Genomic DNA, 17,414 nt, shown 5'->3' on the forward strand with positions numbered 1-17,414 from the left:
ATCCTTCTGAACCAGTTCCTATGTTAGGGCCTGAGACTATTCCTATTAGTACCAATGAGAAAACTCTTCTTGAATTCAGATGGACTAGGATCAGACCCTTGTGGTGCGCTGTTGATCTATGTCACAATGAAAGAAGAGGGAGACAACATGGTACGATGGCCTTTTCCCTGGCAAACAAATAAACAAACAAACCCAAACATTATTTAAACTGTAATTTTTTTTAAAGTCAGCTTTGTGCAGACTTTTTTACTGCTCTGGATAATAGAAAATGTGAAAGTTCAGCACAACATTACCAAGTTTTCTCAGTTCACTTTTTTCTTGGCTGTACTGAGGTTTTGTTTTTACAGAACTGATCACTTGTTTGTCTCAGACTTCAATTAACTTTCTGTGCTCAAAGTCAAAGCTTCAGAGGAGCACACAGCATTGTAATTACAAGACTTAAGTCATGCATTTCCCCAGGACTTTTGGGAAAGAAAAATGAACACCAAATCACCATTTATTTGAAACTTCATGTCAGAACCTTAGTGAATAACCAGTTTCTCTGCATAATAATGTTTCTCTGCATGATTTGTATTGTTTTGTGCTTTGCATTTCTGGAATTTGTATTCATTGTTTATTCTTATAGTTTAGATGACAATTCACTCTTGAGCCAATCAATAATATTCATATTTATTCCAGAAAGTATTTAATATTGTGGTTGATGAGGTATTGGTTTATGTAATTTACTTTTGCCTTTAAGCATATGTGCATGTATTTGAGCAAGTTGAATATTTATGTTTTACTTAGTTTCTTTTTATTAAACTGTCTCGATACTGTCAGTTTTAGGAAGCTAAAATTAAATGCATTATTAGTGTTTTAATTACTATTTTATTCTTAGTAAGAAAGTTCATATAAACATCTATATATTTTAAAGAGTATGTGTTTTCCTTCCTATAAACTGACAGGTTTTCCTTCCTATAAACCCATCACAATGAATCTCAAAGGGTCAGTATCACTTGTTTAGTCCACAAAATTTGCCTGCCTTAGATAAAGGTAAATTCCCCATACTGTAATCCACCTAAGACACATTTTTAACACAATAACCTAGAAATGTAAAGCTCTATATCCTACTGCAATTGCCTGAGATGAATAATTTGCTGAGTTAAAATAAATTCACACTGTTTGATTTTAAAAGAAGACAAAGAAACATTACTTAAAGCAACACCATCCACCCCAGAGTCCCGTGAATGTCTCCAGTATAAGTCTCTGCTCCTTGTTAGCCCAAGGGATTGGTGTTCTCCTTTCTGGGATGGCAGAGGCTTTTTTGGCTGCCAGACTTCTCTCTGGGCCCTGGCAAACTCAACAGTCTGTTCCCTTCCCAAGGGTAACCCCAGCTGAGTGGAGTTCCCCCTTTTTAACTCCTCCTCCAGGCCCTGATTTGCAGATGCAGAAGGGTGGGGCCACTCCAAGCGAAAGCAGCTCCCTAACCCTTTGCATGCTGGTATAGGGTCTGTATACCCCATCACGGCATCCAGTCTTGATTTGAGGACAATAAGAGATGGAGAATCCAACACTTCCCTGGGCAATTTGTTCCAATGGTTAATCACGCGCACAGTTACATTTTTTTTTCTTTATTTCTAATTTGAATTTGTCTGGTTTTAACTGCCAGCCACTGGTTCTTGCTATGCCATTAGACTGAAGAACCCCATCATACCTGGTATTTTCTCCCCAGGAAGGTATCTATACACTGTACTCCAGTTGCTTTTAACTCTTATTTGATAAACTGAACAGACTGAGCTCTTTAAGCCTCTCATTGTAAGGTGTTTTCTCCACCCGTCGAAGAGTTTTTAAGTCTTGATTCTGCTCCATCTCCAGTTTTTCAAAATCTTTTTTAAAATGTGAGCACCAGGACTGGACACCGTATTCCATTGTCAGTGTCATCAATGCCATAAAATTGCCTGCCTACTCCTACTCACTACTCCCCTCTTTAGACAGCCAAGGATTGCATTAGCCCTCTGCTCACGTTCAGTTGCTTGTCCACTATGACTCCTAAATCCTTTTCAGTCGCTTGTTTCCAGGATATAGTCCCCTTGCATTCTTTTTATCTAGATGTAGGACCTTCAAATTGGCAGTATTAAAATGCATTTTTGTTTGAGTGGGCCCAGCTTACCCAGTGATCCAAATCAATCTGTATGGCTGCTTTGTCCTCGTCATTATTTACCACTCCATCCATCTGTGTCTCATCACAGATGTAATGAGCAGCGATTTCTTATTGATATCCAGGTCACTGATAAAAATGTTAAATCACATTTGGCCTAATACTGATCCCCGTGGAACGCCACTAGAAAACCCTCTATCTGAACATCACTTCCCAGAGTTAGCCAGGTCTCAGTCTATTTAATGCTTTATACATATTGCATAGCACTAAGTTTTTAATCAGAATGTTGTACAGTACTAAGTCAAACATCTTCCCAAACCTAAGTGTATTACAGCTACGCAGTTACCTTTATCATATGGTACAGACAATAAAATTCTCCATTATTGTGATTACTCTTTACAACCCTTGCTAAATGCTGCAATTGTAGGCTTGGATCATGCAAACAGTTAAGCATGTGCTTAACTTTCCTACTGTGAGTGGCCCCATTGATTTCATTCCATTTCCTTACAGTGCTGACTGCTCACTGAAGATTTATTGAGTCCATTAAAATTTGTGTTCAACAGGAGTTTAAGGCTCTCAGGACTTCAGAGCAGGTGTTCAGTTCTTTGGAGGAATAGGCCCACCTTGCTGAGACCAAGAATTAACTTCTTTTTAAGTGTAATTCTGTTTTACACAATATTTTTTAAATTTTTATCGTATGTGGAAATTCACATCATCCCAGCTTCAGGGGTTTAATATTTAAGAAATAGTGCACACAAGAAAACAGGAGTAAAACCTTGCAATAATGAATTGCAGTGTATCAGGAGAGAGCGTTGTTTGAAACAAAGGAATGTATATCATTGCCTGCTCCTGAGCCTATCAGCATTCTGTGCAAGACAATGCTTTCAAAATGTTTGAGTTGTGTTTTATGCTGCCCTTAGAATGCTGACAAATCTTAACGGGGTGATGAGGCAGTTAATTCTCGGTGTAGTATTCAACAGTAATCGTTTTCCCCAGGGGCATTCGTTCCTTCAGCAAGCAGACACATACAACTGGAAATGACATCTAATAAACAGAAATAATCCAGTGCACGTACATGCCCATTTTTACGTTGTATTCTTACACATGAACATACTGCAAAGCTTTCCCTCTTTCTAGCCATTGTGCCTTTTAACAGTTATTTATATACGGTAGACATTAGTTTTATGTAGTATGTGTGACAAATAAGGCAAGTTCCTGCAATATCTTTGGAAGACCATATGGTATTAAGTGTATGAATGGTTTATATATCGTTGTGGGCCAGGATTGTATGCACTCCAAGGGGTGCGGGAGGAGGGTTACCACAGCTCCACCAGGAAATGAAAACAGTAGGGGATGATCAAGGCAAATGACTCAGGTTATAACACCTCCAGGGAGGCACCACCTCCTGGGAAGGGTTGCTTGGTTCAAACTGGATTCCCCAGAGACCAACAGACAAAGGAAAGACTTTTCCATTAATAGCTGGAGCTTCAATTGACTCAGGGCATTTATCCTGGTTACTGATCTAAAGACTGATATGTATGTGTCACCGCGGGGAAAACCCAGTTCTGGGATTTGAAGGACTGACAACTCCCAGAGCCCTATGTTGGAGTTGGAGATAGCTTTTTAGCATGCATATAGGTTCTTTGATCATAACAATATGTTCTCTCTGTAAGGAGGAATAAAGCTGCTTGCTTAAAAGGAGCTGTGTGGAAACTTGAAAACTGCTGGTGATACACTGTCCATAGCCCTCAGAGAGAGAAAATTGCAGATGCTAGTCTCTTAGGCAGACTGACTTGCTGGGAATATCACGGCGTAGACCGGGGAGCAGCTGTGTGGCTTTAAAACCCTGGTCAGAAGGGAGTGAGAGGCCAATTTATGCCCAGGAGAGGTGACAGCTGGGAGCTGGAAACCTGTAAGTGGGTGCCCTTGAAGGATCTCAGAGAGAGAAATACAGGTCAAGTTACCTTGAAGCTCTGACAATGTGTATTCATTTTCCCCCTCTCTGTCATAGAATCATAGAATATCAGGGTTGAAAGGGACCTCAGGAGGTCATCTAGTCCAACCCTCTGCTCAAAGGAGGACCAATTCCCAACTAAATCATCCCAGCCAGGGCTTTGTCAAGACTGACCTTAAAAACCTCTAAGGAAGGAGATTCCACCACCTCCCTAGGTAACCCATTCCAGTGCTTCACCACCCTCCTAGTGAAAAAGTTTTTCCTAATATCCAACCTAAACCCCCACTGCAACTTGAGACCATTACTCCTTGTTCTGTCATCTGGTACCACTGAGAACAGTTTAGGTCCAACCTCTATGGGACCTCCTTTCAGGTAGTTGAAAGCAGCTATCAAATCCTGCCTCATTCTTCTCTTCTGCAGATTAAACAATACCAGTTCCCTCAGCCTCTCCTCATAAGTTATGTGCTCCAGCCCCCTAATAATTTTTGTTGCCCTCCGCTGGACTCTTTCCAATTTTTCCACATCCTTCTTGTAGTGTGGGGCCCAAAACTGGACACAGTACTCCAGATGAGGCCTCACCAATGCCAAATATAGGGGAATGGTCACATCCCTCAATCTGCTGGCAATGCCCCTACTTATACAGCCCAAAATGCTGTTAGCCTTCTTGGCAACAAGGGCACACTGTCGACTCATATCCAGCTTCTCATCCACTATAACCCCTAGGTCCTTTTCTGCAGAACTGCTGCCTAGCCATTCGGTCCCTAGTCTGTAGCAGTGCATGGGATTCTTCTGTCCTGAGTTCAGGACTCTGCACTTGTCCTTGTTGAACCTAATCAGGTTTCATTTGGCCCAATCCTCTAATTTGTCTATGTCCCTCTGTATCCTATCGCTACCCTCCAGCGTATGTACCACTCCTCCCAGTTTAGTGTCATCTGCAAACTTGCTGAGAGTGCAGTCCACGCCATCCTCCTGATCATTAATGAAGATATTGAACAAAACTGGCCCCAGGACCGACCCTTGGGGCACTCTGCTTGATACCAGCTGCCAACTAGACATGGAGCCGTTGATCACTACCCATTGAGCCCAACAATCTAGCCAGCTTTCTATCCACCTTATAGTCTATTCATCCAGACCATACTTCTTTAACTTGCCGGCAAGAATAGTGTGGGAGACCGTATCAAAAGCTTTGCTAAAGTCAAGGAATAACACATCCACTGCTTTCCCCTCATCCACAGACCCAGTTATCTCCTCATAGAAGGCAATTAGGTTAGTCAGGCATGACTTGCCCTTGGTGAATCCATGCTGACTGTTCCTGATCACTTTCCTCTCCTCTAAGTGCTTCAGAATTGATTCCTTGAGGACCTGCTCCATGATTTTTCCAGGAACTGAGGTGAGGCTGATTGGCCTATAGTTCCCCAGATCCTTCTTCTTCCCTTTTTTAAAGATGGGCACTAAATTAGCCTTTTTCCAGTCATCCGGGACCTCCCCCGATCGCCATGATTTTTCAAAGATAATGGCCAATGGCTCTGCAATCACATCTGCCATCTCCTTTAGCACCCTCGGATGCAGCGCATCTGGCCCCATGGATTTGTGTTCATCCAACTTTTCTAAATAGTCCCGAACCACTTCTTTCTCCACAGAGGGCTGGTCATCTCCTCCCCAAGCTGTGCTGCCCTGTGCAGCTGTCTGGGAGCTGATCCTGTTCGTGAAGACAAAGGCAAAAAAAGCATTGAGTATATTAGCTTTTTCCACATCCTTTGTCACTAGGTTGCCTCCCTCATTCAGTAAGGGGCCCACACTTTCCTTGACTTTCTTCTTGTTGCTAACATACCTGAAGAAACCCTTCTTGTTACTCTTAACATCTCTTGATAGCTGCAACTCCAAGTGTGATTTGGCCTTCCTGATTTCACTCCTGCATGCCTGAGCAATATTTTTATACTCTTCCCTGTGACACCGATCAGCTAAAAAGAGTTACTTGAAAAAACAGTACCATTTTGTTTTCCTTAGGAAAAGGGGTGGTTTGTGTATTTCCCAGGATTTCTTGTCTTCCTGTGCTAAACTTCAGTGTTTCAAGTCTTGGGGACACTTTCTGAGCATGGTGGATCGAGATTATCTGTTCCATTGATCTTGCCTTATGCCCCAATTCAGCAAACTTACTTAAGCATGTGCTTAAAATTAAAATATAATTAATATTACTTTGGCTATCAAAGTTGTTTGTAGTGTGGTTATAGTCATGCTAGTCCCAGGATATTAGAGGGACAAGGTGGGCGAGGTAACATCTTTTATTGGACCAACTATAGGTGAAAGAGCCAAGCTTTCCAGCTTATAGGGGTGATCTGAAGATCTCTGTGTAGCTCAAAAGCTTGTCTCTTTCACTAACAGAAGTTGGTCCAATAAAAGATGTTGCTTCATCCACCTTGTCTGTCTATCAAAGCCTTTCTAACATTACTTTGGTTACTGCATAAAGTTAAGCACATGATTAAGTGCTTTGCTGAATGGGTCATTAGTCTTGCACTAGTGGGGAAGAATGAATAGTTTTCCAGTCACAACTCACAGCATAAACTCTGCATCTTCTCAATAGACCAAAAAACAGTTACGGTTGAGGTACAGGAAGCATTTCTTCTCTCCTAACCTCTCTCACTGAGCTGCCTTTACAACTCCACTGGCTGAAGGAGCAAAAGGCCAAACCAGGAAACAAACTGAAGTCTCTTTGACTGCAGTGCACTGCACTATTATTAGGCAGCCAAGTTTGCATTCTTTTATAATTGACACATGCTGCACTGAATAAAGAATACATATATACATGAACTTGCTATGCTGCTAGCCTAGTAGGACTTATCTTTTAACCTCACACATCCATAGCTCCTAGACATCATATCCCATCACATTGTGCTCCCAGGTCACCTCGACAAGGTGTTTGGGGAGGTGGCTAGAGCACCAGCTTTGAGCCCCATTGATTATGACATATTTGCCAGGATTACTGTTAGAATTATTCTTTATGCAGGGTATTACCACACCACCAATTCAATGATAAATTCCATTCTTAAATTCAAAGACTTAGTGGAATTTATACACTTGCTATAAACATGCCTCAAAAGCGTAAACGATAAGCCATTCATTACATCCAAACAGTAACACAACATTTATAAGTATTTGACCAAGTTACTTACAAATGAACTAAACACAGGGGTGCTTAGACCCATATTGGTCAGCTCCAATTTGGTCAGCCAGATATTAGCAATGCATCCTCCAAGAGTTTATTTTTCTGTACCCTTTAGCAAACAAGTGGTGTCATTGCCAGTTATACGACCTTATCTAAGGGCAGGTGAAGGAGTTCCTTATATAGACAATTATTTACTGCACCTGGTACCCAATTAACTGTGTTTTATTTCCATTACTTTAGCTCAAACCTTAAATAAGATAACATTTGTATTTTGAAGGGTCACTACAAGTTTAACACAACAACTTCTTTCCCATGCTCTCTTCCTTTTTGGTCACATGCTTTGGGACATTGCTCATGCTAATATTCCATATTAACATAGTTCACCCAAATCTAACGTGGGTCTATATTCCTACAGTTACTCACACATAGAGTATGTGGTAGGGTCAGAAGCCGATAGCAAGGTTCACACTAGTGTAACAAGTAAAGAGTGTGGGCATAGGCACCGACTCCGTGGGTGCTCCAGGGCTGGAGCACCCACGGGGAAAAATTAGTGGGTGCTCTGCACTCACTGGCAGCCAAGCTCCCCTCACCCCACCTCCTCCTCCCGTACTGAGTGCGCTGCGTCCCCGCTCCTCCACCTACCTCCCAGCGTTTCCCACCCAACCGCTGCCAAACAACTGTTTGGCAGCGTTAGCACACTCCAGGAGGGAGAGGGAGGAGTGGGAATGTGGCGCGCTCAGGGGAGGAGGCAGGGAAGAGGTGGGGCTGAGGCAGGGATTTGGGAAAGAGGTTGGAATAGGGGCAGGGAGGGGGTGGCATTGTGGCAGGGACTTTGGGAAGGGGTGAAATTAGGGTGACCAGACAGCAAGTGTGAAAAATCGGGACGGGGGTGGGGGGTAATAGGAGCCTATATAAGAAAAAGACCCAAAAATCGGGACTGTCCCTATAAAATCAGGACATCTGGTCACCCTAGGTGAAATGGGGTGGGGAAGGGCTGGGAAGAGGTGGGGCAGTGGCGGGGCCTCATGGAAGGGGTGAAGTGGGGGCAGGGCCGGGGCCAGAGGGGAGGTCGAGCATCCACGGGAAAGAGGGGAAGTCAGCACCTATGAGTGTGGGGCTTTTGTTTTGTTTTCTTTTGCTGGGATATTGTATGAGATAATCACGGTGTACAGTAACAAATCAACAGTCTTCAATGCCGGAAGCTGCCTTGCAGGACTCATAACGAATCAACAGTCTTCAAGGCTGTTTTATTTTGTTTATTTTGGCTCATTTGTGCATAAATGATTAATGAACTGAGCAGGCACGGGGGCATTGCCTTTGCAATGAACTCTGACTTGAATGGGGCCCCGCAGCCTACTCTCCACTATCTTTTTAATAAAGTGTCCAGAGGAATGATGTCAAGAAATTAATCAGCTGGTAACTCAGAACATCTAAAATGTACACAGCCCTCACACTCAGAGACGTTCAATATGTGACAGTATCCTAACACATCACATGGCCTCTTCTGTTCCCTATTAGCCCTATAAATAAGTGTCTGAGCCTCTCTTTCACTGAGGTTGAAGTGATTTTCCAGTTCTTGGATCTATTCTTATTACAGGTTATACAGCATCCAGGGTCTGGTTTGTCCCCAGAATAAATTAGAGCAACTTCAGGGCTGTTCCAATTTACATGGGCTTGTAGTGGCTCCCAAGGGACATGCTACCTCTCTCCCCCAACATTTTCCAGCATATTCCCTATGACACTGTATTGTGGTACAGCCTTATGCCACCTTGGGGGATCCAGAGCTGCCCCTAGCTTCTCGGCCATTAGAGTAGCACCAAAGTATTGGAGCATGAGACAGGATCTTGCCCATAGGATCTACCATACTGCATGATATCACTGGTCAGTCACGTATGGTATCTTGCCATAGACCATATGTGATGCAGAAGAAGGTGTTTAAAAAAAACAACAGCATCATGCACTTGATCAATTGTGCAATGCTGCCGATGGGGAAAAAAATCCTTCTTGACCCCTTTGTTAGTTGGTTTACTCCCAGACACATGAGAATTGACTACATTGCTCTTTTCAGCTGCTACTAATGTCAGCACTGGTAATACAGTGATCCAGCCCTTTTACAACATCCAGCTACAGTATTTAATTCTGAGGCCCCTTGAGGCAGAGAATTTCAGAAGAGGAATTCCAAGCAGACTGTAGAAATAATTTTCTTCTATTTGTTCTACTGTGCGGGAGCCAGAACTTTCTCCAGGACCAGGCCAAGACTGTGGAACTAACTCCTCTAGGAATTAAGGGCCAACACAAACGTCACCACCTTCGACTCCAAGTGCAAGTCACATTTCTTTGTCCTGCATTCTCTAAGATAAGCACATAGTAACATGTATATTTAAAACAAACAAAACTCTCTCCAAACAAAACCACCCTACCAACCACTGCACAGACTTCTCCCTTAGGGAGAGGATGCGAGAACAAACAACACATGACTGATGTTAGTCACTTTACTTAATGTTCTACTGGAAGGTACACAGATACCACAGTGAAGAACATGGTATAAGACATAAAATAAAATAGAACAGAAAACGTTTACATGTCATTAATTTAAATTAGTGGCCCTTTATTTTAGGGGACATTTTTCACACAACTCTTTCTACGTATTTCATTTAATCCCTTTAACTTTCCTCTTTACCATGCTAAATAATCTTATTTTTAAAAAATCTCTAATTTTATATAAATCTCACCATACTCCAATATTTACTGACTAAGTGTTAACACAAAAGCTCTCATGTTCTGATAAAAAACAGTTAAATTTAATGTATGACTTAAATTATTTTCAGCTAAATTACAAATGATTTCCTTATGTGCAAATAGCACTATTTACGTGAAATGTGTTCTTTGAATTTGTTTGGGCTTATGAGTGCTTTCATTCAGATTTTCTGCCATTTTTGTCCAAAATTCAGTGTAATGGTTCCCTCTAGTGGTCAAATTTTGTCTTTACACATGGTAACATGAAAGTCTTTTATTTGAGTTTTATGGGAGAGTGTTAGTACTTTTAAAGCAGTGTGTCAATATGTCCTGTAAACTATTCTTCTGCATATGTTCTTTTATATAGTAAAATGGAAAAATCTGAAGGAGCCATGTGATGGTTCCAAGCAAAGTCCAACTCTTACAACAATGAGACAATGGCATGAAGGTTGGATTTTTTTTCCTTCTTAGTTATTTGTTTTAAAATTAAGCAACAGCTTCCATCCAAGATGCAGAATCTTCCACTTAAAACAACTCTAAGTAATGGAAAAGAAAAAAGACAACATTTGAAAAGCTCCCCACAAATTTTCTCTTCTATTATTACTACCTACCTCTTATATAATGCTTTTCATCAATAGAGCTCAAAGTGCTTTACAAAGGAAGTTAGTATCATTGCTCTAATTTTACAGAAGGGGAAACTGAGGCACAGTACAATGCTGCGAGTTGCCCAATGTCACCCATCAGGCTAGTGGTAAAACCAGGAATAAAAGTGAAGTTTTCTGAATCCTAGGCCAGAGTCTAGCCATCAGGCAGCACTGTCTTCTACAACCTAATGACTTAAACTCCTCTGTGAATAATATAGAAAGGTTTCTTTTTTCCTAACAACTTTTTAAATGTGTTTTCTTGAGATAAGAGTGAAACCTGGGTTCAAATTACTTGTCTTAGTAGTTACTGTTGGCAGGGCCCGATTTAGAGACCGGCAACCCAGGTGACCGCTTGGGGTGCTGAGTTTGGGGGCACCGGGCTTGGGGTGCTGTTTTTGTTGTTAGTGACAAAGGGGAAAATAGAATGTCTGAAGTAAAATGTTTCAGGTATTCTGTATGTGGATTCATTTTTCACAGACCTCTTAGAATGTTCTGGACCTTTGTAGAATCTTGTGGAAACTTCCAAACTTTCTGAGAACTACATTTTCCTCGAACCTCCTAGAATGTTGTCAGCCAGGCCGTCCTGGGTATATTTGCTTATAAATGGCATGAACAAATACAGATTTACACTTCCTAGCATGCAAATTTATTGTCTTATATGACAAGGATAAATTATGCATGCAAATCGTTCATCAAAGTAATGAAATGGGCTACAAATGCAATAAAAATAAGGTATTCAAAAATTTAACCAATGGAGGTGGCAGGTGCTGAAGACGCTCCTCACCTGGAGTGCCATTTGGTTTAAGGCCAGCCCTGACTGCTAGTCTTAGAACTATTAGCTGTTTTGAAAAATGTACTGTGTTTTAAACAGATTAAAGGCTAGCTAAAAGAAACCCAGCTGATTAAAACTGATTAAAGCTGGTAGTGCCTCCATTAGTTAGAGTTTTAGGGTATTTTCCAGTATAAGAATATTTTTTTAGTTGTTTATAACTTTGCCAGACTTTAACCGTTAGGACAGAAATTTTCCATGCTGGCTGTCTACTTCAGGCTAAATTGTTCTGGAAAAGTTTCAACACAAATGGTTCAGCCATTTCCAAGAGCAAGATTAAGAGATAATGCTTTGTTTTTCCCATGTTAAAAACATTCTTACTTCCATTTCACTAAGAAGCTGTAGCATCTCCATGATTTGAAGCATAGACTTGAAATTCGACAGATGGTTGGCCTTTCTGTCAGGGTTGTGCTTTTGATCTCACCATGAAAAACTGGCCAAATATGATCAGCTTGAGAAAAAATTCAGTTCACAGATGCTCAGTAGAGACTTGTTGGAGTTTGGCAGCTAAATTTCCTGAAGATTCCATCTGCACGGAGCATGACCCAGCCCACAGCTTCAGGCCTGAGCAGCACTTTCCCTGCAGTTGCTGTTCTCAGTGGCTACACTGTGGTGCTGGCATCCCCCTCAGTCTAATGATTCTTCGGGTCTTAATTCATTTTATAATTAAGAGGTGGATCATCCCATCCTGATATGTTTAAACTGCTGCCATACACTGCCCAAATGGAGTTAAATCCAGTTGGCCATTCTTGTTGCAACAAGGGATTATCTGCAATCCATAAAACTACACATATTCAAGTACTAATCACCCCCAGCACTTACATTATCTCCTGCATCTGGGAGATGGGCTGTCTCTCCTCCAGCGTCTTTGTAAAGATCAGGGCAATAGAAGAACAGAAGCAGAGAGTCTCAGTAATTCCATCTTAGTGACTAATATTCTAAAATGTTCCCCCTGGGAGATGCAGTCTGCTGTATCCTAGACATCAGTTACATTCTGTATTCTGGGTCTTACTGTATATCCCAGCAATAACTCTGACTTTTTCCTGGGCAATTTTCCACATGAGAATCCATTTCCACATGGTCCTCGGGGAAGCCCACCTGTTTGCAGTCAGAAGAACCAAAGTAAGCAGGGCCACTTAGAGAAAGGGGAGGCAAAAGGTAGGGTGACCAGATGTCCCGTTTTTAAAGGAACAGTCCTGTTTTTTTGGACTTCTTCTTATATAGGTGCCTATTACCACCCACCCCCTGTCCCGTTCATTTACAGTTGCTATCTGGTAACCCTAGCAAAATGGAAAGTCTGGCTTGGGTCCCCTGTTTGAGATGGCCCCCAAACTGAGCAGCATTGTGAACCACTGTGTGGGGTCCCAACACCACTCACTGAAATTTGGCCCAGCAGCCCCTCTGTCAGGATGGAGGAGTGGGCAAGCCAAACCTAAGTGGCACTACAAACCAGCATGTCAGATCGCAATGCCACTCACAGAAATTTGGCCCAGCAGCCCCTCTGTCACAGAGGGGCAGCCAGGCCAAACCTGAGTGGTGCTGCGACCCTGCACGCCAGGTAACAATGCCCAGCGCAGGGAGCCAGGCCCAAACCCCACAGGACTGCAGGATGAGTGCAATGCAGTCTCGCTCTCCAATTTCAGGAGGGTTTGTACTCAGCATGGCTAAGCCGTGCCTTTGCTGCCTCTACCCATGCTACCATAGTTAACCTGCTTTTTATATTCAGGCTAGCTTGATGAGAGCTACCACAAATATGTAGACACAAGCAGGGAAATCACACCCCTAGCTTGTAATGTAGTTGTAGCCCAAGTTGACAAGAGATGTATCATTTACATTGAATGAATGGGCACTAAGGACAAAGCCCACAAGCAGTGATGAGCTGCCAAAATTTTAACAACCGGTTCCCTATAAAAAGTTCTGATTTAAGGGGGAGGGCAGGGGAGGGGAAGGGGCAGGCGGAGACATACTTGTGGGGCCGGAGGCCCCTGCAGGGCCTGGGGCAAATTGCCCCACTTGCCCCCCCAGCAGTCCTAGAGCTTGCAGCCCCTTCCCCCCTTACCTTGCTGGCAGCTCAAAGCAACTCCGGAGCTCAGCTGAGCTGCCCAGCTGGTGCCGGCGGCTGGCCACGCTGCAGCTGGTGGGAAGCGGGAGAAGGGCCAGAGGAGCCTCAGCCTCCCCAGCTGGGAATCCTGGGAGCAACAGGATGGTCCGGCCCGCGGACCGGAGTTCTTTGCCCACCCCTGGCCCTTTAACAACTGGTTCTCCATGGAGGTCTAATTTTAGCAACTGGTTCTTGGGAACCTGCTCCAGCTCACCACTGCCCACAAGTGTGTGTTAGCCAAATGGGTCAGAAAATGTATCTGTGTATTTTACTTGCCTTTCTTTGATGTTAATCATTGTTGTATCTAAGCACCTCACAAACATTAATTAATTCGTCCTTACACGTCAGGTAGGAAAGTATTATTATCGCTATTGTTCAAAGGGGGAACTGAAGCACTGAGAGTTTCAGTGACTTGCTCAAGGTCACATAGGAAGTTTGTGGCAGAGCGCTAAATAGCATCAGGGTTGCTTATAATGCATAGGGCCAGCCGTGTAGATAAAAGATCCGTACCACTGGAAGAAATGTCATTTCTTGTCCTATTTCTGAAACTGACTTTGTCCATCAGAAAAACATCATTTTACAGCTAAGAAAATGTTTCTGTTCAGTGTGTTTGTGTGAGCATACACAACTAAAAGGTCTCCCAGTTGCTGGAAAATGTCCCTTTTATACCTACACCCATTTTTAATTAACACCTCTTTTATAATTGTTCAATTATCCCACCTGCTGTTCAAGGAAACCAGCATAACAATCATCTAACACAACCCAGGGGCAATTAGCACCCAGAAGACAACAAGGAAACTCATCACAACTTAGAGTTTCTATATAACACAGGAAGAGGGATCAAAGTATGACATCAAAGTCAACTCATTACAAACCTCCAAATGGAGCTTGAGTTCTTATGGCAGTGACCATATTTTGGTGTTTCTGAATTCTTCAGTTATTAAAAATAATATTTAAAAAGAAGATACAGTCATCATTTTTACATTTTATCTAACTCTCTTTGCCCTCATACTGCCTGTTCAGCTGAAGATGGCATCCTTTTCATTTTAATGACTTTTTGAAGAGCCTGTACATTTGCTACTTTTTTTCCCTAGGAATTCTGTTATTTTATTGCTGATGGCACAGGGGATTTTAACTACTTTTTAGGTTGTTGGCATCAGAGACATCCTTAACCATGCTTATTAGACCTTCAAGAGTGCTAATTTCCTTGTACAAAGGGGGTTTTGAGCTTTCATTAGGATATTTCCCAGATGTTTTAATTTTCTGATACCATTTAGTATAATTATGTTTGCTTTTAGTACATAACATGGAAAATAATGTGCATTAGGAAACAAACAAACAAAAATGCTGTCATATTAAAGCATAAAAAAGAGCAACTGATAAGGAAAAACAGCCCTGGCAACATTGTTTTAAAAGCCACGGGACACATAAAGAGCAGACATATTGTGATAGTAACAACTTGAATTACCCACGCGTAAATAAATAAAAAGAAAAGATAAGGGAATATATTAATATGAGAAGTTCAGGGATGTGCAAAACTAAAACAGAAAATCCCGATGAAATGTCTGAGTTGAAAGAGATTTTTCAAGAGTGGCAGCCTATAGGGTATAGTACAAGACATTTGCATAAAATGACCCTGTTGCTTTGAGTCAATAGCAAGGTGGGTATTTCTTTTCACTGGGGAATAGGTGGTGATGAAAGGGAATGGTCTGTGCTATGACCATTTGTTTTACCCTTTCGTCAGTGTGCCTAATGATGTCATGTTGCGTGTGATGTACATTATTAGCTAGATAAATGAAGATTTTGCATTGTTCTACTCACAAATTCCAAATGATTTTTCTTCAGGCAAAATTCTCCCCCTCTCTCCTTGGAACACTTAGCAGCACACCTATTCACTCCCTGCATAGCTGCAGAGAGCTCTTTGGCAGTGAAACTGATGCTGTTCCACTAGGCAAGGATAAGGACAGGATGTGCAGGAAATCACTAGTATGTAAACCTCTTATGTGCTCAGAGCCCAGCAACGCACCTGGGGAGTGCAAATTGGGACAAGAGCAGAGCTAGAAGATATGAGCTGTGAGAATGCTCATGTCTCCTGACGAACAGGGCAGTAAGGAGGGCAGATAGGCCCCAGCACGGCTTACTTAAACCACAGACCAGTTCTGTAGCTGCTCCACGGCATGGATTCTTCCTCCATCTCTGTCTCCAACAACCATTTTCCCAGCATCCAGCCTGACTATTCAGGGGAGCGGCTGGGCTCTGGCTTCTGGGCTTACTGAAGATTTTATTCTTGTTCCATAAGCTCCCATACAGAGTTCTGTATGTGGAACAAATGGAAAAATATATTAAAAAAATGTCTGTAATGTGGGTAAGAGATCCATAAGGGGCATGAGAAAGAAGACTACAGATATATCATTTCAATATTTTTCAGCTTGCTTTGTTTCCAGTTGTTTCCTACCCAGAGCATGCTGAGCAAGCTAATCTTCATATTCATAGGTCCTAATTTAAGTGCTAGATGTGACTCCCAAATTCTCAATGTGTAGTACCTTACTCCACTAGTATTCCCATTGACTCCAGTGGTGCTATATTGTATACGGTATTGTACAAGGCACTATTCATGAGTAAAAGTACCACAATCTGGCCCTGGATAATTCTAGGATTTGGTCTAGTGAATAACACCCTTATGGCACTTCCTGTTAAAATACCACTAGGGATAATCTGTCTTCTTGAATTTTGTTGAGATGGAAATGGTGGCATTCAGGAGAGCCCAGGCAGAGAAGCTTTTCTCTTTGATTTATTGCAGCATTGCCATTTGCGTTGATGTACTGTATTGATGGCTCTGCCAGCATTTCACATCGTGAGCTCCTATTTTTAGAACTATAGAGCTCCCTCATAAAAAAGAAAAATGTGGAACTTGACCCACCAGAACCCAGACTGAGAGCGACCTTCATTTTAGATAATTAAACAAATCCATAGGGTGGTTTTTGAGTATTATCTCTTCTTCTTAGACATTAGTGGTTTAAGATGATATTTTGCATCCCTGTAACTTTTTTATTTATGTCTTTAAATGGTAAGTGACTAGTCTGTAATAGAGGTATTTTTCAAGTTTAATTAAGATGGAAACACTCCAGTCCTGCCCTTAAAAAAAAACAGACCAAAATTAGTAACCATGCTTCAGAGGGAAAGGTTTATAGAGCTGAGTTCTTGGATTTGGTTCCTCTTCCCAGCCATTACAATAGTAGCTTCATAGAAGAGAAAGATACCTCAAAGAGATTACACTCCAAGACTGAGATCCTCAGCTGCAGAGGCTCACATCCTGTGGGCAAGGATTGCTCCGCATAGCTCAGGAGCAGGGGGAAATGCAAAGGTGGCTTACTGCTGAATGCCAATCCCACAGTGTAAGTTAGAACAGCCTCATGATGGTTTTTACGGGTTTCAGACCATTCAGAAACCCTTCAGTTGTAATAATGGCTATTGGGATTTTTAAGAGAGGTGAACGTTAGTCTGTGACAGTACTACATACTTAATACTGCTTTCACTTGACATGTATGAAGAGAGAGAAATCCCTGGCACGCATCATTTGATCTGTTAATAACATGTCTGAGTGCAAGATGCCACACAGCACATGTATTTTGTACAGTTAAAGAAAATGCTTTTTAGCACTACACTCTCCTGTTTTATTTTGTTTTGTTTCAACTATCTATAGCTCTCTGACGTGGCAGAGTGGGGAGTATGAGGTCTCTGTCCATCAAGGGCCAGGCATAAAAAAAGACCACTTAACAATGTCCCTGTCTATGTCATAGACTGGGATGTGGGCAGTCATACCTCGTGGTCAGAGCAGTGGTGGTCAGGG

The 17,414-nt window shown here is 42.1% G+C and overlaps 1 protein-coding gene across 1 annotated transcript in view; it reads right to left on the minus strand.

Moving 5' to 3' along the window:
• Positions 1–12,905, minus strand: part of LACC1 (laccase domain containing 1) — a 44,660-nt gene extending 31,755 nt beyond the window's left edge. The window contains exons 1-2 of the mRNA XM_039521055.1: positions 12,842–12,905; positions 12,286–12,329 (exon numbers count right to left, since the gene is read on the minus strand). The gene's annotated coding sequence lies outside the window, so the exon portion shown is untranslated. The remainder of the gene's footprint in view (positions 1–12,285; positions 12,330–12,841) is intronic.
• Positions 12,906–17,414: the final 4,509 nt, after the last annotated feature.

Source organism: Mauremys reevesii, linkage group 1 (assembly GCF_016161935.1).
Source record: "Mauremys reevesii isolate NIE-2019 linkage group 1, ASM1616193v1, whole genome shotgun sequence".
Classification (NCBI taxonomy): Eukaryota; Metazoa; Chordata; order Testudines; family Geoemydidae; genus Mauremys; species Mauremys reevesii.